The sequence below is a fragment of the Podarcis pityusensis genome (genome assembly GCF_964106645.2).
Source record: "Podarcis pityusensis genome assembly, chromosome: 1".
Lineage (NCBI taxonomy): Eukaryota > Metazoa > Chordata > Lepidosauria > Squamata > Lacertidae > Podarcis > Podarcis pityusensis.
Window position 1 is genome coordinate 52,471,984 of NC_138028.1, and position 26,385 is coordinate 52,498,368.

Below are 26,385 nucleotides of genomic sequence, written 5' to 3' on the forward strand. Positions count from 1 at the left end.
CACCGATACATTTGGCACCCTCCAGAATTTGGCGCCTGGGTGCACCACACCCTTTGCACCCCCGGGTAAAGATGGCCCTGAACTTGCTGGTTTCTCTTGTGCACTGGTGGTTCTGTTCTGGCTACATAACCATGGGCATGGGAAGACTCAAATCACAATTAGCATTCATAGAGGATGATGCTTTTTAATATCTGTATTGACAACAGACAGAAGGCAGGCTGTTTCTAAACTGCAGTGCAGGGAAAACAGCTTCAATATTGCTCCTCAGGCTGCAATTTATCAGCAGGAAACCAATAACGAATTAATGATTCTAAGAATGGTAGATATTCAGCATTCTTCAAGGATGGATCAACATAAGCTTATTTCGGCAGCAGTTGTCGTTGTTTTTTACATTATAAACCTGCCGTGTGCAACCAACTTTTGTTAGTGATGAGCGTTGCTCGTCTTCAACAATAATGGCATTCACCTGATGGCTGGTGCTGGAGACATATTGCAATGAGTCCCATCTGATGGCGTGATCATTATCTTAAAAACAATTCCTCCCCACAACATTGGACAACTATGAAATGCTTTGTCCTAGCACAATCATGCTCTCTGAGACCAGCACATTTGATTGCGTTAAGTCCTTTCCCCATGGCTAAGATCCTCCTGCAATGCTTACTCATAAGTCCCATTTATTACAGGTTCCCAGCAATGTTAATTAAAAGTTTTCCCCTTGTAGATTTGACCCATTTTATTGCTTCCTAATGAGGGAAGCCTACTGATTTCCTCTTGTAATAGCCTTTCTTAATTGCCCCAGTGACAGTTTCTAGTTCAGGCACTGGGTTATTGGTTTCTTCTTTTCTTCCATTAATAAAATGTTTTTTATTTCTCCCTGTGAATGCTGTTTAGAAATCATAATTAGTCCAGAATACAGCTGTGAAACTGTTGAAAGGCAGGAAGGAAGGAATGCAGAACAAAGAACTTTAATGGTTCCTTTAGTTCCTTTTAGGGCACAATTCAAGGTGCTAGACTTGACCTAGGCAGGAACAAGAAGAAGAAGAAGAAGAAGAAGAAGAAGAAGAAGAAGAAGAAGAAGAAGAAAAGAGTTTGGATTTGATATCCCACTTTATTACTACCCTAAGGAGTCTCAAAGCGGCTAACAATTTCCTTTCCCTTCCTCCCCCATAACAAACACTCTGTGAGGTGAGTGAAGCTGAGAGACTTCAGAGAAGTGTGACTAGCCCAAGGTCACCCAGCAGCTGCATGTGGAGGAGCGGGGAAGCGAACCCGGTTCACCAGATTACAAGTCCACCGCTCTTAACCGCAACACCACGCTGGCCCAGACACTCCCATATGAAATAGGCTGGTTCTTCAGAGCTTCATTGGAGGCCTGGCTTTGGAAGCATCCAACCTGTGAAATGACAGGGCCTTCCTTGTGGTGATATCTCATCTTTGGGGCTCCTTCTCCACATCTGCCTGTCACTTTCTCTTACAAATTTTCAAAGCCAGTTTAAAATATTATTGTTTACTCAGTTATTTGGGGCTTAAACTGCTTCTGTTTTTATTTATCGTGTGAACCACCCTAAGATCTTTGGATGGAGGGCGGTGTATAAACTTAATGAATATTTATTATTTAAGCTGACAGTTGAAGCTGAATTGTTTCTAATATACTTGGTGTTTAAATTTATTTAATTGTGTTCTTTATTGTACATTTATATATTTTAAGCTACTTGAGAAATCTTGGTTGGTAGGAAGAATATGAATATTTTAAATGCATATACACATGCTGTAAGGATGTGCTTGTTTAACCAGTGCCCTGGGGGAACTGAGTATGCTCTCCAGACTATTCTCTTCAATATGCCAATTCTGACACAAATAGCCCAATATGAAAAGGTTATCTTGGACGTAGTAGGTATAAAATTGAAACTTACCTGGGAGTAAGCTCCTCTGAATTCAATGAGACTTAATTTTGAATATTCTGGTATAAGATTGTACTGTCTGTAATTTGAACTGTTTTGTATTGTGTTTTATGCATCTTGTCATTGTTTTTTTTAAGCCACTTTGAGTTTTTGTTATACAGAAAAGAGGGGTATAAGTTGTATAAATAAATAAAGCACTGGTTCATGTGGGGGCAGAAAGACTAGCACGAATAGGAGAAGAAATATCTCAGTTTCTAGAGCTGAGGCGCATGGGGAGGGGGGGGAGACTTCTTTTCTTTTCTTTGAAAGACCAAGATATTAACCACAAGAAAGACATACCTTGTAATTATATTACAAAATATAAAAGAGTTAGAAAGTCAGCCAGGACTTATTATTTTTTAGATTATCCTTCCTTCCTGGAAGTTCTTAATTATTAATTTGCATCACCTCTCAATTGCAACCCATAGTTCCCGCAAGGAACCCATTTTAATTTCCTGCTGGTTGTCTCCTTGACTACCTGACTTCACCGTCTTTTTTTAGGGCCCCTGAGTAATATCCTTTTATGTTATTCAGACAAACAGCTGATAACATGTCCTGATGGCACTTGACACTCCCATCTGTTCTTGGACTAGTTTAAATTAACCTAATGAGCCCGTTGTTGATTCCCAGAGATCCTTCTAACTCCTATAGAAGGTCATATCCTGGTTGCCAGATGGCACGTTTTAAGTTATGAAAATTGATTCTTGAAGAGAAAGGAACAGACCTTATATTGTATGGCCAGTAGAGGCTGGTCCATGAGGGTGAATGGGGCACTGCCTCACTAACTTTACCTGCCCTCAGCCCTCACCTGTCTGCCTTCTTGTTTACAACCAGTCCCAGAGGCGGGACTGCCTGCAGCTTCCTTCTCCTTGGTCTTGGTGTTGCCCTTGTTGAAACCATCAGGGAAGAGGCTTCCAATGGGCATCAGCCATCTGAAGTAGGCTGCAGCAAAAAGACAAGACGAGAAAGTCATGTATTGCTTTTATATCCAGTTGTCAGGGCTTGAGCCCACCCTAGTTCTGCTACAAGAGTCCTACATTAGAGGTGAGAAACCTCAGGCCTCCAGACCTTTCTGTCTCATCCTCCAGACTCTCTCATCTCCAGGCCATGACCATCAGCAGCCCCCTTCTGTGTTCTCCTCAAGGGCTTTGGCCAAACTGGAATGTGCTCTTGAACTGTGATCCTGCTTCTTGTTGACCAGGAAGGAGAATGCAGAGATGTGTGTGTATGCAGTACCAGATTTATGTACAGTGGTACCTTGGGTTACATACGCTTCAGGTTACATATGCTTCAGGTTACAGACTCCTCTAACCCAGAAATATTACCTCGGGTTAAGAACTTTGCTTCAGGATGAGAACAGAAATCGTGCTCCGGCGGTGCAGCGGCAGCAGGAGGCCCCATTAGCTAAAGTGGTGCTTCAGGTTAAGAACAGTTTTAGGTTAAGAATGGACACCCGGAATGAATTAAGTACTCAACCCGAGGTACCACTGTATAAGTTAAACAAGCTATAGCTTAGGGCCCCACTCTCTTGGGGGCCCCCAAAAAAATTAAAGGAAAAAAACTGGATGTACATTTCCAAAATATAAGATAAAAAACCAAATAAAATAAAACCTACATATAGCAACAATGTTTTGTGTTGCATAGGCTCCTATTGTGAGTAATGGGCCCCGCCTGCTAGCCTGCTCCCTAAAATATCACTGGTTTGCTCATTTCTATATATAGGGTGCCCATAAATTACTATATAGCATATATTCAACACAAAAAAACAGCGACAATTTGTTGTTGACAAAGGACATCTGGACATATAAAGGGACCCATTACCTTCAGTGGCTTAGGGCCTCATCAAACCTAAATCCGGCCCTGTGTGTATGAGTAGATAAGCTCTGGTTCCTAGAAAGTGGAGATTTACAGCTTGTAGTGAGATGAGTGCCCTTGAAGAAGAGAGATGGCAGCTGTGGATTGATGAGAAACTCCCCACATCTTGCCTGCAGGGCTAATGCCCTATAGTTCTGTTGAACAGGTATAAAAGGTCTCCCCTGGGGTTCAGCCTTTGTGTGTGTGTGTGTGTGTGTGTGTGTGTAACCAGCTTTCCATGTTGGTGGTTTATTGTACCTTTCCATACTTGAGTGGGAAGTAAAACTGGGGTTTGATTGATCAAGACTGGCCTCAACCATTGGTTATGTTGAGTACAGGGAATCGGCCAGCAATGAATGTTGGGTAGGTATTTCCCTCACAGCATAGTGATGTGTGTATGTGAATCCTCTGGTTTTTGTGTAATTGTAATGTAGCTAAAGGTAAAAAATCACATTTGTTGCTCAGACTTCTTTTGCCTTTGGTTCTATCCATTTTTGCCTCTGAATATGCTTGGCTATTTTAATAATGCAGTTTCCTGGGGCAGATGTTTAGCTAACCAGCCTATAATTAGCAGGATCGCCCCTAGATTCCCCCCCCCTTTTTTTTTTACAATTGCTGGTACATTGGGCACTTTCCAGTACTCAGGTACAGAGGCTGATCTGAGGGACAAATTACATATTTTTGTTGGAAGATCAACAGTTTCACATTTGAGTTCTTTGAGAACTCTCAGGTGGGCACCATCTGGAGCTAGCAATTTGTCAGTTTTTATTTTGGTCTATCAGGCCTGGAACTATATGAAATTCGTTTACTTAAATGCCTCACATAAACCCTGGTGGAAATTGCCCTGGATTACATACAGAGGACAATTTCCTTCTTGTTTGGTCTGTTTTTGAATTTGACCTCTGTTGGGTTCTTTTCTAGTTTCTTTTGGTGCAATGTCTCTGGGGATTTCCTGCAGTTTGTGAGAGATTTTAAAATTAACTAGGGCAAATAAAACCTTTCGGCTCAGCAGAAGAGAAGCTTGTGAAACTATTAAAATTAAATTATTCCTCTCGCATATTTTATTTTCCCTTCTGAAAATATTTTCATGGTGGCCTATCATTGATTGTGCTTCTTTTTTTAAAGATCTCTGACCTCATAGTCAACAATCCTATACAAAATTACCTCAGAATAAGTCTCATTGACCTCATTGGGATTTTGTTCGTGAGGAGATGTGGATACAATTGTGTTGCTGTTGCTCTTCTGTGTCCTCTGTTAAAACAGAGGGGCCTATTGGAATAGTTCCTCTTGGTATTGGATTATCAAACACATTTCATTTGACAGAACATACTCAGAGACACCAAGAGGCCAGATGCAGAAAGCCCTTTATTTATCCTAATGGGACTGAAAACAAGTTTAGTAGAGTGGCAAAATATACAAGCAGCTCAACATGCTGGAAAATATGGGAGCTGGCAAAGAGAATTTTTTCATCATTAAAAAATTATAAGAGCACTAACAGAATTATTTATAACTCAGAAAGGCAGCGTGGATGATTTTTTATTTTTTTAAAGTCTCTTGACTGCCCGTGTTTTGTGAGAGGGATTCAAGCAGATACTGGAACTTTAGGTTCATGTAATTAAAGTGGGTTAAAGTACTCCACTGTCTTGGCAAAACAAATCCTCTTAACGGGAGGAAACAGACATTTTGCAGTTAGGAACGTGGTGAACAAACACACTGAAAAGTATGGGATGACTGAACAATTAATACGAAGTCATGCAAACACCATGCAAGCAAATGTGGAAGAAAGCTTATTCTATTATAACCTTGCCACAAGCAAATCAGAATGGATGCTTAATAAAGTCTGGATATAGTCTAAATATAGTCTAAGCTCTGCTTAAGCTTTGGGAAACCAAATCAGGATGGATGCTCAATAAGCAGGTCATCTAAAGGTGAGCTGAATCTTCACAACATTCTGTTTTGCTTGGAAAGACAAAATAGTATCAGATACAACATTTTAGCAGCTCCACCATCAACCACCAAAAATTGATGAAGGAATTGCTAGTGTACTGCCATTTAAGAAGGATTTTGACAAGCTGGGATGTGTGCGGAGGAGGGCAACCAAGATGATCAAGGGTCTGGAAACCAAACCTTATGAGAAACAGTTGAAGGAGCTGGGTATGTTTTGCCTTGAAAAGAGGAGATGTGATAGCCATCTTCAAATATCTCAAGAGCTGTCACATGGAAGAGGGAGCATGCTTGTTTTCACCTGCTCTTGAACAGCAGTCTCCAAACTTTGGGCTAAGGGAACCTAACAGCAAAAATTGACATTTATTATGTGCTAGACACATCTACGGATGGAAGAGGAATTCAATTCTATTTTCATTTAAAGACAACCCTACCTAACGGAAACTCAGCCATCCTTTGGAATTTGCACTTCTTCAAATTTTGCAATGCAGTTCTCCAGACAAATATCAAGTACAAAAGTGCATATACAGTACATACATACATACATACACACACATATAAACAAAATGTGCATAAAATGCATATATTAGTAAAAAAAAGTCCAAAAGTGCATTATATTATGGGAAATTGCTTTCCAAAAATGTGTACATTAGGAAAAATTGCATTGAAAAATGTGTGTATTAGGAGAAAATTGCACTAAGATGCTGATGAAGTTTCACTTTTTAAAACAAAATTTGAGAACTAAACTTAAGAATGGAAAAATAAGGAACTGAGAGAAAACAAAATGACAGATGTATTCCTCTCTCATCACATCCCAGCAGGTAGGCTACCTTCTTCATTGATGCTGTAATACTTCCTGCTCTGAAACTTGCACATCTGCTACAACATGATTAAGGGCTCATCCAGACTTCCTTTTGTGCCATGTTTTTTGGGCACTGGCCACATTTTAAAGCACTGTATCTGAGTACTTTTTTAAAAAAAAATATTTTGCCATAGTGCTTTCTCCCCCCAAAACCCACTGAATTGCTGTTTGTTCCAATTCAGCATTAAAGAGTGAGATTTTGCAGGGAAATTGCCAGGTTAAAAAAAGAAAAAAAGAAAAGCACTCAAACGCAGCACTTTAAAGCGTGGACTTGTGCCTAGAAAGTGAAGGGTAAATGGTAAATGTGGATGTGTTTCAAGCGATTATTCTGCAGTCACCTCATTATCATGATCTAGATAAGAATATTCAGAGTATGCTATCTATTTTGCCTACTAAACCGGCTCTGCAGATTTCCGCCCCCCTGGCATTTTCCTTCAGCCATCACAAGAGAAGTGCATCATAATAAACATTCAACTATATTGCTTGGCTGACAGGTCATTCTGTACCAGGCTAAGTAATTCCCTTTGGGTTTTGAGGTATTATTTTTAGAGCTTTTTTGGATGGCAATATTCAAGTTTGTTGACAACTGCTATTTCCTGAGGTTGGAGAGGTTTTGGGTTGCTTTCTGGGTAAGTACTGTCCTCAGAAAACATTTCAGGATTCTACAAAGGGTTCTTTGAATGCTAGCAGCTACTTTTGTAGCTTGGATGTATATTAGTTGCCCAGCTATTTTGATTCAGCTATTAAACTGATGAGAGTAGAACCTTAACTATGGAAAAGTTTAAATGAGAAGTTTTATTTCTGTTGGATTCCCCCGTTCCCAGTGGATTAAAAATGACAGCAAACTCACATTAAGCAAAGCCAAATGAAGAGGTAAAGAGGAGTGTCCTTTCTCTTAGTAAGCTCTGGGTTTCTTCTGCATCACTTGTTCCTTGCAAGGAATGTTGGCAGTTTTCTCTGAGGGGAAAATTCACTTTATAAGCTCTTTCAGGCAATCTGGTTTCCCTTGCATAATGCATCCTTTGCAAAATAAATAAATAAACAAATTGCAGAATATGAAAAAATAACTATTCATATGGTTATCCAGGGCAGGGTAGGGAGGATATTCTAATCCAAGAAATATAACAATGATATTAATTAATACATTACTGCCTGACATTAAATTCCAACTGAGCTTTTTATGCTTATTATGTTGATGATGCTCATATGTGCAGAGAAGCATCTTAAGGCATGGGGGGGGGAGGGGGGAAGACAGCCCATACCAATCTTCCTCTCTCGCATCAGGGTTATACATTTCTCCGTTGGCAAATTGCTTTCTATGTCTGGCTGTGGTGTGGAGAAGGAGGTGGGGGGGGGGGGGGAGAGAGAGACAGGCTAACTCCAAGGTCTGTGAAAGTGCTTGAAAGGTTGTGTTAGATGAAATCTTCTAGGACCTCTAGACAGCAGGGAAAAGAACAAAGTGGCCTATCAACTTGAAAATGAAAGAAGCTAATATGGCAAAAAGCAGGCATTGACGTATATATATATATATTTTTAAGGATGCAGGCAAAGTGTTTACTCCAGCTGTGTTTAAAAGAAAATGTGATAAAGCAACACCATGGTGGTGTGAGCCGTCCTATGGGTCCCTGCAGACATACCGTTCGGTATAGTTCCTGACAGACACTAGTAATTTTGTGAAGTCAATGCCTATATCACAGCCCCCTTACTGAAAATAAGAGAACTTTGTTCTTTTAAACTCTTTTCCAGGAGAGGCCTGGGATCTTTGCAAGTGGAGCCTGTGCTCCCAGTTCTATGATTCTATTGCCAGGAACAGCCAAATACATTTTGCTGCCTGAGGTGATGGACAAAATAGTGCCTCGCCCCCAGTGCTATTTTTCTAGAAAAATAGGTGCCAGAACTCACTATGAATGCCTCCCTTGCTCTCTCAGAATGGCAATGGTGCCCACCTGAGAGGTGCTGGAACTGAGTTCCATTGAGCTCCCACTGAAAAACAAACAGAGCCCTGCTCACCCCTATTTAATGTACAGAAGCTGGCCAACCTAGCAACTGAATCTTGTAGGACAGTATTCTCCACCCCACCAGAGGACAGCAGGCTAGTTTAGGCACCATGTATCTCTGCATGGGAACGGCCCCTAGATCTGTGCCATAAGGGATGCAGGAGGAGGAATCCACAGAACTCGGATTTCAAAGTGGACTCACCCAGTTCATGCCTGGCAGATCAAGAACTGGACTGAGTCATGAGCCCACTGTATAGTCCACTTTAGAATCTGCAATCCTGCAGATCACACTATGAGGTGGTCGGAGGGCTAGTGTGTTTCCTCTATCCATTTAATGCACAACAACAAAATGCTTCACAAAGCTCCAGGAATCACCCAGATGCTCACAGTCTGGAGCTGGGGACAGCTGCTGCACCCCCCCCCCCATGTCATCAGGTGCTGTCATTCCCAGGAAGGACTAGCTGTAGTCCAGCGTTTTCCAATCTTGGATGTCCAGCTCTTTTTGGACTACAGTTTCCATCCTCCCTAACCACTGGTCCTCCTAGCTAGGGATGATGTGAGTTGTAGTCCCCAAACAGCTGGAGACCCAAGTTTGGGGAACCCTGCCCTATTTTGCTCAAAGCATGTGGCAACAAGCCACTCTAAGCTGTGAGCAGGAGGTTGATGTCTGAAGCTTGTAAAAGGGGTAGAATAGAGCACAGTGCTGGGACTGCAGAACTTGGACTACCTCAGAAGTATTGCTGTTTAATTCATTTCCATGCAGAATTTGAAGGATTTTCTCTTCAAAACCTGCATGGAAATGAGATGAGACTTACTTAGCACTGTCCCCATGTAGAATTGGGACTGTAATGGGCCCATCCATCCCTAGCTGCCACTAGGGATATACAAAAGCAGCAATTTCCATTCTGACCTATATTCACCATAATCAGCGCTGTTTCATTCCATTTCAGTTCTGCTTCTGCTAACAGTGGTTTCTTATTTGCCTTGCTGTCTACTCTTTTTAAAATCCTGTTGTATTTTTGTCATAACCATTCTTACTGATGCACCTCAGCCCTGCAGAAAGCACGATTTAACCGACCCAGCAGCAGCTGGTGGGTGGGCTAAATCCTGCTTTGATGGCTGCATGCACGAGTTCTTCTACTCAACCCTGAAGAAAGCCATTACAATGCAAAGGAAATGTCAAAGCAATTTAAAAAACAATGCCATTTTGTATAATTTGCAGGGTTTTATTTAAAACAACAGCAGTAACAACAATGTTGTGATGGGTATTGCTTTGACTGATTCCTGACCATAGATGAATATGCAAACCACAGCAATTTCAGCTTTTGGATTTATTTACAACAGGCTCAACCTCGGCCCTCCAGATGTTTTGAGGCTACAATTCCCATCATCCCTGACCACTGGTCCTGCTAGCTAGGGATCATAGGAGTTGTAGGCCAAAAACATCTGGAGGGCCGAAATTGAGTGTTATGTACTCAGTTGAATAGGATCCAAAATGCAGCAGTCTGATTGGTCCTAGAACAATAGGATTCAGAATGCAGCAATCTGATTGGGCCATAGGAGCCACCCAATCCAGCTCCAGGTGGAAGTGAATCCGCAACCTGATTGGCCTACAGGAGAATCCCAGAATTAGCCAATCACGTGGGGCCCATTGTATAAATAATGTATATAAAGCAGACATTCTGGGGGAACTTCCATTCCTCCTCACCACTATGAGCGGAATAAAGAGCATGAAATCCACTCTCAACTCCGAGTATATTTCATTGAGCAAGCCTGATTTACAACATAATTCTCTGACAACCCCAGCTGCCACTGCCTCTCTTACTGCCTGAAGTGACTGTCTCAGTCTACCTAACGATAGGGTCAGCCCCATCTACTGCTGAACTACAGCTCTTCCAGGTTAGACTGGGCAAACATCTCCCATTTCAAGGCACTAACAGCATGTACTCTTAGGCTACAGAAGTACTGAAAAATTTATTGGAGGAAATGCTTGATCACAGGTCCTTGGCATATGGCAACCTGGCATATTTTCTCCAAACTGTGTTGTCTTTATACTCTCAATAGTTTAAATAACTGTGAAGGACCTTGTTGTTTGACCTTTCTCAGACTGGAATGGAGAAGTGACTTAGCTGGATGCTAAGTGTCAGACTGAGAAAGAACGGGTGTTTTCGTTTATTCAGTTGTAAAATCTTAGATCCTTATGAGTAATCCTTCTTTTCCTGTTTTCCAACAGATGAAGCATACACAGTTCAACTCACTGTTTAGCACTTTCCCTCCCATATTGATTCCTGTTAAACAAAATAAAATTCTCCTTATTAGACTGGGGAGCGGATGAAACAGTAGGGACCTCTTGGGAGAGGACAAATGGGATTGAAGAGAGAGTATGAAAACAAAAGATGCACATGCATCTACCAATGAGCCAGGCTGTGAAGAGCTGAGGCTGACACCCCAAAACCATGTTGGGGCAGAATAATATTTTGGGATTTCATTTGTTAGGCAACTCGCACAATTTTGGCAGACTGGTAGGCCAAGCAGGATTCAGTATCCAAAATATCTAAGTCAAATAGAGGTGACAAGAGATGAAGTTATTGGGCTAATGTATAACTTAATTTTTTTACAAGGGTGGCGCTGTGGGTAAAACCCAATCGCATGGTCGGCGGTTCGAATCCCCGCGGCGGGGTGAGCTCCCGTCGTTCGGTCCCAGCTCCTGCCCACCTAGCAGTTCGAAAGCACCCTTAAGTGCAAGTAGATAAATAGGTACCGCTTTATAGCGGGAAGGTAAACGGTGTTTCCGTGTGCTGCTCTGGTGCCGGTTCACCGGAGCAGCTTCGTCACGCTGGCCACGTGACCCGGAAGTGTCTGCGGACAGCGCTGGCTCCTGGCCTCTAGAGTGAGATGAGCGCACAACCCTAGAGTCTGTCAAGACTGGCCCATACGGGCAGGGGTACCTTTACCTTTACCTTTTAGTTCAGGTAGCATCCACTTGAGAGTAATTAGAGAACTTTTGGTGTGGAATTCTTGATTTCCTAAGAAAAATAGGAAACGCATGACTCTTTACTGGAGGATTGGACCCAGAGACCCATAAGATCATAGAACCATAGATTTATAGAGTTGGAAGGGACCACTAGGATCACCTAGTTCAACCTCCTGCAATGCAGGAATCTTCTGCCCAACATGGGGCTCGAATCCACAACTCTGAGATTAGGAGTCTTATGGTCTACCAATTGAGCTATACCAGAGCTTCCATATAAATACCGAAAGCTAACCAAACCCAATCTGTAACAGTCAAGGTTAACCCCAAGCAGAGTAATTTTGGTTAGGAAAGGTGTGCATATTTAGGAAATGCATGTTCAGGCATTTATCTGAACGTACAAGTGTTTCAAGTGTGGACAGGGATGCAGACACAATCCCAATGCACAATGTCCTCATAGAATTGTAGAGTCAGAGGAGAGGGCACCCAAATGAGCATCTAGTCCAAACCCCCTGCAATCACAGCTCATGTGTGTTCTTTTCACCTGGGCTTTCCCCGATGTTTCCATGTTGCACAGGGACATATTTTATGGGGCTTCTACTCATGTTCATTGGGATGTGAGTAGGACCCTCCAGACAACTGAGGACAACTGGGGACCCTCATAAAGCAGGATCACGCAAACGACTCAACTCAAGTTCAAGTGAATACTTTTGGATGCCTCATGCAGACCTTCCTTATGCAATTAAAAGGTCAGGGGCTAAGCATTGGGGTGGTGTGCATGGGGACATTGGGATAGGGCTTGCATATGCACACCTGTCTCTTTCCACACCTTGAGCATTTGAATGTTCAGGCAAACACCCAAAGATGCCTTAAATTCTATCTAGAATGCTAAGAAACATGGTTCTATCAGATTGGTTTCAATACGCGTACATTTATGAATGTTTATTCTCTATTTGAGACCTTAGAATTCTTATAACACTACCCTCTCTGTTTTCTTGTGGCTTCAGTTGGGGCATGTAACAGATTGCATGTGGCACACACAAGGCGTGGGCTGCAAGAAATACTGTAGGAGGGAGTTAGGGATGGAATCCTGGAGGTCAGCCAAAGGTTCTATGAATAAATGGAATTCATTGATATTGTTTGCACACCATATCAAGACAAAATACACAAATACTTTCAAACTCAAACTCAAAAAAAAAAAAGTGTAATACATGATTGACAAAGTTTTATATGTATTCGCTCTACAAAAAATAAAACTAAATATAGAAAAAAAATACAGGTCAGTAAGTTTATGTGCTGAAAACTCAGAGTATCTGAAGAAGTTAACTAGCTCCATATACCTTTTCCTAAGACTGGAAGCCTTCAAGAGGCTACCCTACAAGTCACATATCAGTTAGATTCTTCTAATTGATGTGATAAGAATTTAAGGTCTTAGATATATAATAAATGTTCATAAATGTACCAACCAAGCACGTATATAGATCAGCACAGTAAGACCGACATGAAACCATTTTTGGCTCCCAAACTGACCAAATGTTTTCTCTGCAAGGTCAAAGGAAAATGGAAAAGCCTCCCCATTGTCTTTTCCTTCACAAATCCTGTCTTAAGGGTATGTCTGTGTATGAATAGGGTGAGCCTGTGACCTGGCTCAGGAACTAAATATTTATCATTACAAAAGACTGGCCAGACTCCCCAGGGTATCCAAACAAGTAAGCATTAACAGGTAACCTGTCAGACGAGATAAACAACACACTCAGATTTCAGATGATGTATCTGGGGGGTGGTTAAACCCCTTCTGTGATGTATGTATGATGTATGGAGCAGTGGTCTTGAGCTCCAGGGCAGGGAATTTAAAATGTCCATATAAGGGCAGACACACTGTTGTTCGGGGTTCCTCCTCCTTTCCTGCGTGTGAGGGAGCACCCTGTTGCAACAGATCAATAAAGATCAGGCTTACTAGCTGCTTTGCTTGTCAATATTCTCTGGTTGGCCTCCGTTATTTTCTCCTACCAATAGGAACCTACATAAGGACTCTATATGGGCTCTTAGATACCTCATAAGGGAAAAAGGGCAGATTTAGTTTACAACATAGAAACCTTAATTATACTTTCACTTTCAAACATGTCATTTTCTTCAGAAGAGGACTCTAAGGGAGGAATTCAAAACACTCTCCTAGGAGCAAGTTCTGCAGCAGGGTGCTCTAATAGAGCAGTCTTAACCCCCAGAATGTTGACTATTTGAGGGGTTAGGTTATGCAAGTAATATCCTTCCAAAGGTCTATCCCAGTTGGGCAGAGCCTTGCTAAATAGACCTCCCCATCTTGGGATCGCTGTGCTCATAGAATTCTCCAGTGTCAAAAAAAAATAGCACCCAAGATTATGGTGGGTCACATACTGCATTGTTGCTGTCCTACAACCATGTTTTTGGCTTGTATGGCTCCAAATCTCCCCAACTGAGCTACTCTTTCCATCTGTTCAAAATGAGGTCATGTACAAACTTTTCGGCATTTCATTTTCAAGACAAATTACAAGTCCCTTTCATATCAATGCTGACATTTCGCACCTACTAGCTGATATATAACACCTGAGGAAAGGGCAGCTCTATGAATCTGTGCTCCAGCAAGCGGTACTCTTGCTTAAAGGTGTTTCTTCTTACATTTCCAAATGAATTCAGCATTGGCTACTGGGAATCCATGATAAAGTAATAAATTGGGGGGGGGGGGGAGAGAGAGAAATAAACCAGAAACCCTCTGGAACCTGCCAGTGAAGGCAGATCTTTGGGAGCCTAAATTCACCCATCTGAAATATGCTGCCAGGAGACCACATGTGGTAGACTGAATAATTAGACATAGGACCAAACTGGATGTGGGGTTAATTATGTGCAAGCATTTTACAAGCAAGTAGGCTTTGGGGTGGGGTGGGGAGGGCATTAAAGACTCCTTCTCTACCTCCTTTAATGGTTAAACTTCAACTCTCTCACCCCACCCACTACAGTCCTTCCGCTGGAAATCACTTGCCTGAAACTGATGTTTGCATAAGGAGGTAAGCCTGGCGTGGGCGTGGGTGGGGGGGGGTAGGAGGCTCCTTCCCAATACAAACAACAACTTTGTGTGGCAATTTTGGCTGGGACTCCAGTGGAAGGCAAGGATTAAACTTTAACTCATCCAGCCCCTTTGAACCTGCTGCTGTTTATACTACAAAAAAGGGCACTCTCATTGCTCACTGCAGCCTCACATTTAAGGCCACTTCTAGTTGAACTTTTTTGAGGGGAGAAATGGGAAAATAGGATGGACTTCGACAGGATTGTCCAAGATGATTGAATTTCTAATCAATCTCATTTCTTCTTCTTCACTACATTCCTGTAGTCACTTACCTGGGAAGAATGTTCTGACAACGACAACAACAACAACATTTGTGCCCCACCCATCTGACTGGGTTGCCTCAGTCACTCTGAGCGGCTTTCAGCATATACAGAAACATAATAAACCATTTAAAACTTCCCTATACCGGGCTGTCTTCAGTATGAGCTGTTCAACAGTGGAACAGACTTCCTCAGCAGGCTGTGGACTCCTCTGCATTGGAGGTTTTTAATCCCTCTGTCATTGATGAGATTCCTGCATTGTTGGGGGTTAGACTCAATGACCCTCCGGGTCCCTTTCAACTGTAAGATTCTATGCTTCTAAGCAAGCCACAGTGAACTCAATGGGGATTACTTCTGAGTAGATCCGTGTAAGACTGCTCTGTAAGCACTTTGAGATGGATTCTGACAGAAGTGGACTACCAATAGGAAAATACCCAAAAGAAGATGCACCAGAAACATGACCTTTATTGGAGAAGGGCTGTAGCAAAGTGGCAGTGCATGTAGAGGGTCATAGGTTCAATCCCTGGAATCTCCAGGTCAGACTGAGAAACTTTCCTGCCTGAAGAGGTGCCACTGATCAGTGTGGACAATAAGGAGCTAGATGGACTTTCTCTGTTTTGGTGTCACATTAATATAATAATAATAATAATAATAATAATAATAATAATAATAATTTATTATTTCTACCCCACCCATCTGGCTGAGTTTTCCCAGCCACTCTGGGCGGCTTTCACTATAAGCTTATAGTCCACTCTGGGCTTATAGTCTTCCTGTGGTATTGTAGCTCAGTGATAGAGCATTTGGAAGGTCTCAGGCCTTAGGAGGCTATCCTGCCCGAAACCTTGAAGAGCCACTGCCAAGCCATGTAGACAATAGTTGTACCTTGGAAGTCGAACGGAATCCGTTCTGGAAGTCTGTTTGACTTCCAAAACGTTCGAAAGCTCCTGCAGCCAATTGGAAGCCGCAGAAGTCCTGTTGGATGTTCGGCTTCCAAAAATAGTTTGCAAACCGGAACAGTCACTTCCGGGATTGTAGCGTTTGGGAGCCAAAATGTTCAAGAACTAAGCTGTTCAAAAACCAAGGTACGACTGTACTGTACTACATGGACTTAGTCTGACTCAGTCTAAGTGTGATGGCCTGGGACTCGGGCTCAGACTTAGAACCAGAGGAGTCTCAGTCTGCACTGGATCCTTTGCCTCAGGCATCATCTGAACCAAGTCTGGGGCCTGGTCCTGAAGAATTCCAGTCTGCACAGGATCCCCTGCAACAAACCCCAGCTGGGCTGAGTCAGGGGCCTGAGCCTGCCCTGGCTCCAGATGCAGGGATTACCTCGTTGCCTTCAGCTGGGCCATCACTTACAGCTGCTCCATTACCAGTTTGGTCAGGGGAGGCTGAGGCAGCCCCTGGGTCTAGTAGCCCACTGACGTCTCCCAAGCTGCAGAGACTAAGGTCTGAGAGAAGGGGAGAGCTGAGTACTCGCAGGAGAAGTGCTCGCCTCTGGGTGAAACAGGGAGGTGAGTCATCGGGGGATCAGGACCAGCCATTACCCTGACAAACATAAAAGGCTGTCAGACCCCGCCCCAGGTTGCGGGAGCAACACTGCTGTATGCCAGGCCTTGCCTGAGATCCTGTACCTGTCCTTGCCTGGTTTCCTGCCTTGACCCTGTCAGACTGACTCCTAGTGGAACCTACGGATTCTGGACCGGACCTGGACCATGGTTCTCGGGTTACCCTTGGGCCCAGCACAGTAAGGCACCTCCCTATTTCCCTGTTTTATTCAGGATCACAAAAATAAGATAGCCACACTTGTGATACATTTTGTTTTCAGCTGGTAGCCAAGTCCTTCCTCATTGCTGTTTAGCACCTGAAGCAGTGATCTAGTAAAATAACTAAGTTGCAGAGCCAGCGTGGGTGTCCTATATATGTCAGCATCGTTTCACAAATACAACCTGATGTTTGACTTGTTCTATAGCACATTGGACTACAGCTCACCTACCAGTGACTTACGCAAGTCACGCTTCTCATGCACATCAGCGCTTCCTGTGGCAAAAGGTGTGTGTGGACAGGCAATGAAGCCCTCAAGGTGACAGCTGTATTGTCTGAGGAATAGAACAGGGCCACGTAATTAAAATGTGAACCGAAATGTTGAATGTTAAAAATAAGAGAGAGAATGGTTAGCAAGCACAATGGCATATAAATATAAAATTGCAGAGGATTCCACACTCCCCATACATTTTCAAGACATGCAACCTGTTTGGCTACCTGTTTTCTACATCCAAATATCACCTCATTGAAATCCCTCGGAGGTATCAGAGTGGCCACACGAACAATACCATCTGTACATCACAGTTTTAAACTTCAAGAGCATGTAGAGAAGAGTTTTCAGTAATGTGTGAACAGATTCACTGCTTGGGAAGTCAGGCAATTATTGGTCAGGATAAAGTATTAACTATCTGCATGAAGCCATTATTTAAATTTGCACTGTGTTTGTTTTTGCTATTTTTAAGTACAGTGGTACCTCGGGTTACATTCGCTTCAGGTTACATGCGCTTCAGGTCACAGACTCGGGTTAAGAACTTTGCTTCAGGATGAGAACAGAAATAATGCTCTGGCGGCGCGGCAGCAGCAGGAGGCCCCATTAGCTAAAGCGGTGCTTCAGGTTGAGAACAGTTTCAGGTTAAGTACTGACCTCCGGAACGAATTAAGTACTTAACCCGAGGTACCATTGTAATGCGAGAATGCCTGCCTTGAGTCTCCAGGACATTGCTTTCAATTTCATTTAAAAAATCCCTAAAAACACTTAGTGGGGAAATGTCAGACATCAAGTTAGCAAGTCTAGGCAAAGATAGGGAGGTGTGCAGAAGGATTTTATATGCACCTCTGCAAATTGGGCTGGAAGGGTACATACAGTGCCTGCCTTCATATACAGAAGCAGAAAATCACTCGCTTTTTGTGGGTTGGAGAGTTGGAACCTGAGATTCTAAATTTTTTTATGACAGATGACATTTAATTTAAGCCAGACCTTAGTTCCAGTACATGTTAGCTGGAATATGAATGGGTGTGTGTTAATATTTTCTGCAAACCTTCCACTTGCACCTCTGCCCTGCTCCTGTTCTAAACTTATATTCAAAACATAGAACATTCTCTATTGCTTCCTTCTCACTGGAAAAGCTTACTATCGATTTCAGCTGGGATCATACAGCCAAGCTTGTTTTCACTGCTAGAGCAACACTTATCTGTATGATTTCTGCTTGAAATTGCTGATATTGAGCTACACGTTTTGATTCACAAGCTGGGGCAGGGCCTAGCAGCATTGTCAGCAAGTCAACATATGAGTGAGTGGCATCGTTTTCAGGGCTTCGGTCACAAGCTAGACCACACAAAGCAGACGTGTGTTTTCATAATCGCAGATTCATTGGGAGGTATGCCTGAACTGAATAAGAACACTCAAGGTCCGGCCTTACCATCTTTGTCTAGCCTTGGCTATGGCACCTAGGTTATCTGTATTATTTTAAATTAAAAGGTCAGGAATCCTATCTACTAGGGCTGGGTGGATAGAATTGCTGGAAGAAACCACTAGCACAGGTGTCATTTCTTACACAGCTTTGGGTCCCTTCATCTTTCAGTTTAGCAAAACTGTCTGTATCCGTGGAATCACAAAATGTAAATGAGCCCATTCTTTGTGGAGGGAGACTTGGAAGATATACTGTACACCAGGGCTGACCCTATCATTAGACGGAGTGAAATGGCTTCCTAGGCAGATGCTGCTGCAGCTGAAGTCCCAGACCTGTGTTCCCTAAGTCAGACTGCTGCATCTTGCACTTTGCCTCAGGTGGCGAGGTGTCTGGGTTTGGCACTGGCAAGCACAAGACTGCCCTGCCTTTCCTCTCTTCCCTTAAAATCAGGGCTGTGCCGCGCAACAGGGCAAGCCATCTTGTGGAAGCATCAGGCGGGGCTGGATGTCTGGAAATGTCTGAGTACTGCAGGAAGCCCTTTTTTCTTTTTCTTTTAAGTGTTGGCCCTAGCAGGGAAGGAGAGGTGCCCACTGGCCTACACCTCAGAGAGCACCATGTACCTGTGACTGACACTGCTTCAAATTGCACAATCTCATTTGAGTGGTAGATCTGAACATTAGGCAGCTGAGATACTGCAGTAAAGTCTACAAATATGGGAGAAATTATAGGGTGAGACATATAAATGAGAGAGTGCAGCAGAAACACCAGTAGCTGCAGCACTGCATGCAGTTGATGTATCTGAATGCAGCCAGGGATTCCTTGAATCTGTTTAATTGGAAAACGGAGATGTTGGAAAGCTACTGAGTTGTAAGATTCAGCTGTTCACCCAGGGTCTACTGAGCGGTGTTAAGAGGATTGCCGAAAGCTTTTTTTAATTACACATTGTTGTGGCCACAAATTAAAACCCACCCCCAGATTAATTAGTCAAGGGCACAACAGGCAGTAACTTTAGGGATGTAGGGTTGTTCAAGGTCTGCCACCATGTCGGCGGTGTGCATGCATCAGCTCCTTTCTCTCTTTCTTGATGCAAAAGAAAACTGACAATGGCTTTTCCTTCCTGTTTGTATCCAGAGCTGACACAGAACAAAAGCCATTCTGAAAGGCAAGATCTAAGAGTCAGAATCATAGGCAACTGAAGTGGTTCAATACACTTGCATCTCCAACAATACTGATAGATCTTGGGATTTATTTGTTTGTTAATGGCATTTTAGTAAGTTACACTAGAGAACTTGTGATCAGGGCTAGCCCACATATGAGGCAAGGTGAGGCAGTTATTAAAATGACTGGGGAAATTTTTGGACAACTGTATAGGCCTGTCAACATACTTAGGTTTCCAAGAGATTCCTGAAGCTCAAATGTGATGAATATTCCACAGCATGGGGCTGGTGACAGCGAATGCCCAACTTCTAGTGGAGGCCAGAAAGGCCTCTGCAGCACAGGGGACAACTAGCAGTTCTTCTTCGTATGATCTCACTGACAGAGCTGGGATATACTATTGTCAAAGCTTGATAAAGTATTCATGACGAAAAAGAGAGGAAATGTTTCCAATGCCTTTTCCTTCTAGCAATGAATACTAGCTTTTGCTTATCACATTTTGTTCATCTTTCACTAAGACAACGCCTCCTTTTCCTCCAAGGCACACTGACAGAAGCTTTGCAGTATGTCCAGTTTTTTAAACGTCATCAATAAATTAATCTATCAGTTGAATGCCATTGCCAGGTAATTAGCCAGCTAAAAATCTTTAATCAATTGAATGCCCTAATCAAAAGTCACTCTGAAACCCAAGGCAATCAAGAGGCATTTGTATGGCGAACAAACAAAAAGCATCCATCTTCATCTGGGCTTCCCAGGGGCTCGAGAATAAGAAAGCAAATGGTGCCATATTAATAATTCCTTCAAGCCAATACCTCTCCCATTTTATCACTGGAAAGGGGTGAAAAATGCTACTATTGGGGGTGGATGATAGAAAATCCAGCTCTGGCAGAGCTGGAACAAAGAATTCCAAGGTGGAATCAGTCAAATGAGTGAAGTATTATACAAAATTCTGTGTTGCTCTCTTGCTAGCCTCTGCAGGAATCACAGAGAGACTGCATGATGTCTTCATCATCTTTTGCACAGGTTTTTTTTAAAGGGATTAGATGAGGATTAAACACAAACAGAAAGCATGTTTGGGACTGTGGGTGCTCACTAAAAGGGCATTATCCTCACCTACAGTGGTTGTGTGTGAAGATGAATACCTGTTGGGAAAGAGTTCATAACACACTGAATATATCCCATGCTGGGAAAACCTAAAAGACCTACTGCATTGATGATGCACCTATTGAGGGCAAAGTCTAGAAAAATATGCCATTCAGAAATTCTCTTTTTGATTCTGTCAGGTATGAATTCCTCCTAAGTTCTGTGAACAAAGAACGTCAGAAGTTCCCTGAAGACTGCACTTCATACAAATGTTAGCCTATACAAAAGATGACAGCTCCAGTTACAAGGTGGGATGCTGAAGCTCAAATATCCCTTGTTGCTTTCAGTAGTAACTCCTTGTTTAATCTTATATCCAATTCACACTCCTGATTTCCAAAACCTCAGATCTCTCTGGTCCATGCCTTGTTTATACTTTGCATCAGCTTCGCTATCCTGGTCGATGAGGATTTTCACCTGGTTTCAGGTTATACTGAAATTTAAACTGGCCGGCAGCTTGCAGTGTTACCCTTTGTAAGCTGCCCACCATTTTATAAGTATCCCAGTGGCCTGATGTCGCAACTCCCAGGGCATACATTTGGTTGGAACTCTATTGTGTTAAGAAGGCAACTGAGAGAAGCGGCTGAAGATCTGGCTGAAATTGGGGTTGGGAAAGGCTTACAGGTTTCATTGGGGGATCCTACCTTATTACTTATAATTTAAGAATTGCCCACATGCCTCTTTATGTTTTGCATGGAAGGGAACCAATTCCTTTGGAAAGACTGCACCACAGATGGAAACTCCCTGGGATGTGCCCTCCGTTTTTTTTAAGAGGATCCAAACCCCGAGCATTTTTGCTCCTGTAAATGCAAGATAAGAAGTCGATCATCTGCCCTGTGGAATTGAGTTGCAAAACAGTTCTTGAGGGAAGCATTGTTTGTGTTGTTTTGTTATACGCAAGAAATTAAGATACCATGCCTGTGTTGAACTGTGTGCTTCTAAATTACCCCTATTATTGTTGTTACCATTACATTTCCAATTGTACTGAGCAGTCAGTAGGAGCAGCCATTACAGCATTCATCCAACACCACTATTGTCAAGAACTGATACACAAAGGGCTTTTTGTTTAGGTCTACCCAACTTGTTTTGTGGATGAACCTTTTGGCATACGTAAGCTGTCCGTTCTTTCACTTTTTATTCCCTTTTCATTCCATATGAAAATAAAGTCCCAACCAATACATTTTGGCACATGAGGTCACTGGCGGAGGAAGAGGAGTGCGGGGGGAGCGCACCACCCCTGGCAGCGCGATCCCGGTGGGGTGCCATCGAGGCTGCCCCCCGCCTGTGCTGGGAGCCACGCCCCCGCAGGCAGCGCGCCACACTTCCGGAATGCATGCCAGCCCCGCCCCCACCTGCTCTCCACCCCCGGTGCCAGAGCATAAAGCTCCACCACTGCATGAGGCGGACCACAAAATGGCATCCCCCTCCTTGCCAAGGAAGGAGAGGTGAAGGAAGATCTATACAGTACAGTATGAAGAACAGGGGGCGGGGAACAAAGATCAACAACAGGATCTGCTGTCCCACAGGATCCTGCTGCCTGAGGCAGTCGCTTCACCTTGCCTCATGGATGAGCTGGCCCTGGTCTCACCACCCAGCATCTGAAGAATGTTAGCAAAGGATGTTTTCTTGCAAACTATTAGCTTCCTATTTCTCTATCTATCTATATATCTTTCTCTCATCTATCTATCACAGGTATTTGTACACAGGTTGTCTATTTTCTCTTAAAACACAAAGTACAGTACGTAAATTTTTCACAAAACTTCTCTTCTCCCTTAGACTAATATAGAAAATAGTATCTTAATATGATCTATCATTTGAGACACAATATTTAGTATCTTCCATTTACTGCAATTCTCTCTTTCCAACTGACCATTCCCCTATATTACTGGGAATCCCCCCAGTGCAGAGTCAAGTGTTTCCAATTATTTCTATACCAGCACCTTAGCTATTTGTCTTTTTTGTCCACTATCCATTTTGGCCACCGACAGAAGAGTTACGACCAATTTGCTTGGTCATAATTGGCTTGGTGTCTCAGGTAAAACTTGGAGATTCCCCCATAGTTCTCTTCTTCTACCCCTCCCCCACCACATCCATGCCAGAAACTTACATTTGGAGGAAGTACAGCAAGGATAGCCAAAGTGGTACCCTACAGATATATTTGACTCCAATTCCCATCAGCCTCAGCTGAGCCAAGGATGATGGGAATTGGAGTCCAAAACATCTAAAGGGCACTACACTGGCTAACCCTGACGTAGAGAAAACAGCAGCAAGAGAGACAGTGGCAGAGGTCTCATCCTTAAGTTCCTTGCCTTCTCGAGAGAACGGAGACTTCTGGATATGCTTGGATGTGTTTGTTGTGTTGCTCTGACAGCCTTGGAGATCTGCTGTAAAAATGATAATGATAACAATTATAGTAATTTAAAAATATATTCATTTATGACACAAACATACCTGGGTTTTTATGATGTTTGAGTTTTCAGCCTTATTTTGAAATAAATAAACAAACAAATAAATAAATTGAAAACATCTTATCTCTGTATTCAGGAAACATATATTTTCCCACTTAGATGACCACTTCATGCATCTGATGATATGGATGCTGGCTCACCAAAGCTGAGGCCACAATAATTTTTTTAGTCGTGGTGATGCTGCAAGGCTCTTTCATGTTTTTGCTCCATCAGCCTGACATGGCTGCTCCTTCTTGACGGTTTTCCTATTTGCTATGTGATTAATCTCTAGGAACCTGAGTTCATTTGGAGCCTGGACATTTTTCATACCAAATGCTTTGGCATGTAAATTATTTTCAGACATGCACACATATTTTTTGAAGACATTTATAATAATGACACTTGACGGTAGGGTGGCAGAGGGACAACCTGTTAATTTCTGTGAGCTGGAAACATTTTAGATCCATCCCATTTAACAAGTCTATATTGTCTGGAGATTTTCAAATAAGGCCAAGGTTTCAAATGCAAGGAGAAGTGTATAAATAATATATATATATACACCATATGTTTGATAGAAGTTTCAACAAGTGCATGAGAAGAAGGTATTATGCTCTCTCCCCCAAATGGGATTATGCAGTGGCGCTGTGGACTAAACCACTGAGCCTAGGGCTTGCCGATCGGAAGGTTGGCGGTTCGAATCCCCACGACAGGGTGAGCTCCCGTTGTTCGGTCCCTGCTCCTGCCAACCTAGCAGTTTGAAAGCACATTAAAGTGCAAGTAGATAAATAGGTACCGCTCCGGCGGGAAGGTAAATGGCATTTCCGTGCACTGCTCTGGTTTCGCCAGAAGCGTCTTAGTCATGCTGGCCACGTGACCTGGAAAAACTGTTTGCGGACAAATGCCGGCTCCCTCGGCCACTAAAGTGAGATGAGTGCCGCAACCCCAGAGTCGTTCGTGACTGGACTTAACTGTCAGGGGTCCTTTACCTTTTTATGACTTTTAAACAAAAATGAGAGGGTGAATCAGATCACATTCAAAGGCAAATCACCTGCTGATGATGCTTGGTGTTACACTCCCTTCCATTCTCATGCCCATAATGCTATGTCAGTTCAAAGTTGTTAATGTTCTCACTTGGTGAGTGCTACTTTGGGGTAGAAATGTGGGGCAGAGCTTGCAGGGGGGAATACTATTTTAAATGTAGATATAATACTTCACAATAGTTAAAAAGGAAAATATGTCGTCCATTAGTTTTTAACAAGTTATGTAAAGTTGATTTTCCTATATTTCAACTAAACTCCTACTTTGGAAGAGAAACAAAACCTTTTTTAAAAAAATGTTCTAGTTAGTAGCCTTCTGCTCCTTTCTGAAGATTCATGCGGATGCTGCAAAACGTTTGTATGTAGGATGAGTACCAATCCCACAATAAACACGTGCCTGGAAGCACCCGGATTTGAATAACTGCAAGGTTTTTTATTTCCAAACTGGGATTCTGAGGCCATGCTTAACCTGATAATAAGCCTGGTTAAAATTAATGCACTTGCTTTGGCATGGGCGTGATGCTTCTCTGATGAAAGATTGCTTCAAAAATAATTGGAGTCCTTTGGTACAAGTGAATATTGTACTGATCTTTCATTTTTAAAAAGAAACTATTACATTTCCCCTCCCCTCTTTCTTGTTGTTGCCAAGGGTCGATTTATTATTATGTTATTTACTGGTATTTTATGTAAATAGTTTTGGAGAGCTGCCCAGACAAAAATCTGTTCAAGAAGGCCTAGAATGCATTTAAAAAGCACAGTTCAGAATTAATCTGCTGCAAGAAGTTTTTCTTCTGTCATTTTCAGACTGAGACAGACTGCAGACTTGGTTAAGTGCTGTGACATCTTCCAGAAACATTTTTTAAAATACATGCTGCCTGAAGAAAAAGTTCTGTACAACTCAAGTAAAAAGGCTCACCTGCCAAGACTGGTAAACTTCCATCCTGATAAAGAAATAACTGTTTCTATTTCTGATGTTCAGAAGTGAGTGCTGCTGCTCAAATCAGTAGGTTTGGGGGGAGCCAAGTTTGCGCCCTCCTCGTGGAACATTAGGAGGGAGAGGAGTAATGAAATGGAGTATCATCAGCCAAAGTACAGTCAAATCTCAGTTCCCAATGCCTCCATTTTGGAATGTTTCGGCTCCCGAACGCTGAAAACCAGGAAGTAACTGCTCCAGTTTTCGAACGATTTTCAGACGCTGAATGTGCTATGCGGCTTCCGTTTTGAGCTTCCCTATTACATTGAGGCTTCCGCTTTCAGTTTTCAGTTGTTGAACGTTTTGGAAGTTGAACGGTCTTCCGGAATGATTACATTCGACAACAGAGGTTTGACTGTATAACAATATTCTGTTGCCAGTCCCACCTGCTTTTTAATGAGTTCTGCCCTTTTCTTGTTGATGGTCAAACATGTAATTTTACCTTTTCTCTTTGCTTTCTTCTCTTTTTTTACTAGCGGTAGGTATTTGTAGCTTAACCACCCTTCTGAACATAGCTGGGCAGCTAAAGAGTAGCAAAAGAAGGGATGATTCTATGCCTGCAGAATAGAAGGAAGCTGGGTTATTTATTTTGTTTTGCTTGGGGCTTCATGAAGTGCAATTGCTACTACAGCAGTACTGCTGGCTGCGTTGTCTGATAGAAATATAAGTGATGCATAAAACGGGAGACTTCAGTAAAATGACAATAGAGAAGTTCGCCTTTCAGAAAGAAATCAATGTTGCTGGATACAATTTACCAAAAATAAAGGCCCAAGTGATACATTCAACTAGTGATTTGTTGGAGGGGCACCTGACTTGGTTATTGAAAAGTGAGACAAATGTATTCTGCATACGCTCAGAGGCCTGAAAAGCTGCAGACCGTGTTAATATAAGTAGAGGGTTTTGTAGCTACGATCCCTCAAGCGAGGTTGATGTAATTCTTCACTGAGTGGAGGAAGACGTCCAAAAGCATGCACAGGAACAAAAAAAACAACAAGCATGTGTTCTGAAGTGGCACAACACATGAATGTGACTAATAAAGGGTACCCTCACTACATTCCCACTTATGTCAAATGGCAGCAATTCTCCCTATTCTGAACTGTTATACACTATATGGTGATGTCCCTGATACTGTTTGACCTATGCCAGTGGTGGGGAATTTGGGGGATGCCAGACCCTAGCTCGCCCCACCTCCAGCCAACATGACCAATGGTGAGGGGCAGTGGTAGATCTAGTCCAACAGCATCAGGAGA

The 26,385-nt window shown here is 42.7% G+C and overlaps 3 long non-coding RNA genes across 3 annotated transcripts in view; 2 read left to right on the forward strand and 1 right to left on the reverse strand.

Annotated features, from left to right (window-relative positions):
* Positions 1–26,385, forward strand: part of LOC308475470 — a 597,484-nt gene that overhangs the window by 59,113 nt on the left and 511,986 nt on the right. The gene's annotated exons all lie outside the window — the stretch shown is intronic.
* LOC308474497 lies at positions 7,182–25,037 on the forward strand. The gene is made up of 3 exons (XR_013984764.1): positions 7,182–7,229; positions 20,822–20,929; positions 24,967–25,037. It is a non-coding gene; the product is annotated as an uncharacterized lncRNA (long non-coding RNA).
* On the reverse strand, positions 11,557–22,917 carry LOC308474491. Its single transcript, XR_013984763.1, has 3 exons — positions 22,786–22,917; positions 16,925–17,027; positions 11,557–11,623 (listed from the first exon to the last, which is right to left on the reverse strand). It is a non-coding gene; the product is annotated as an uncharacterized lncRNA (long non-coding RNA).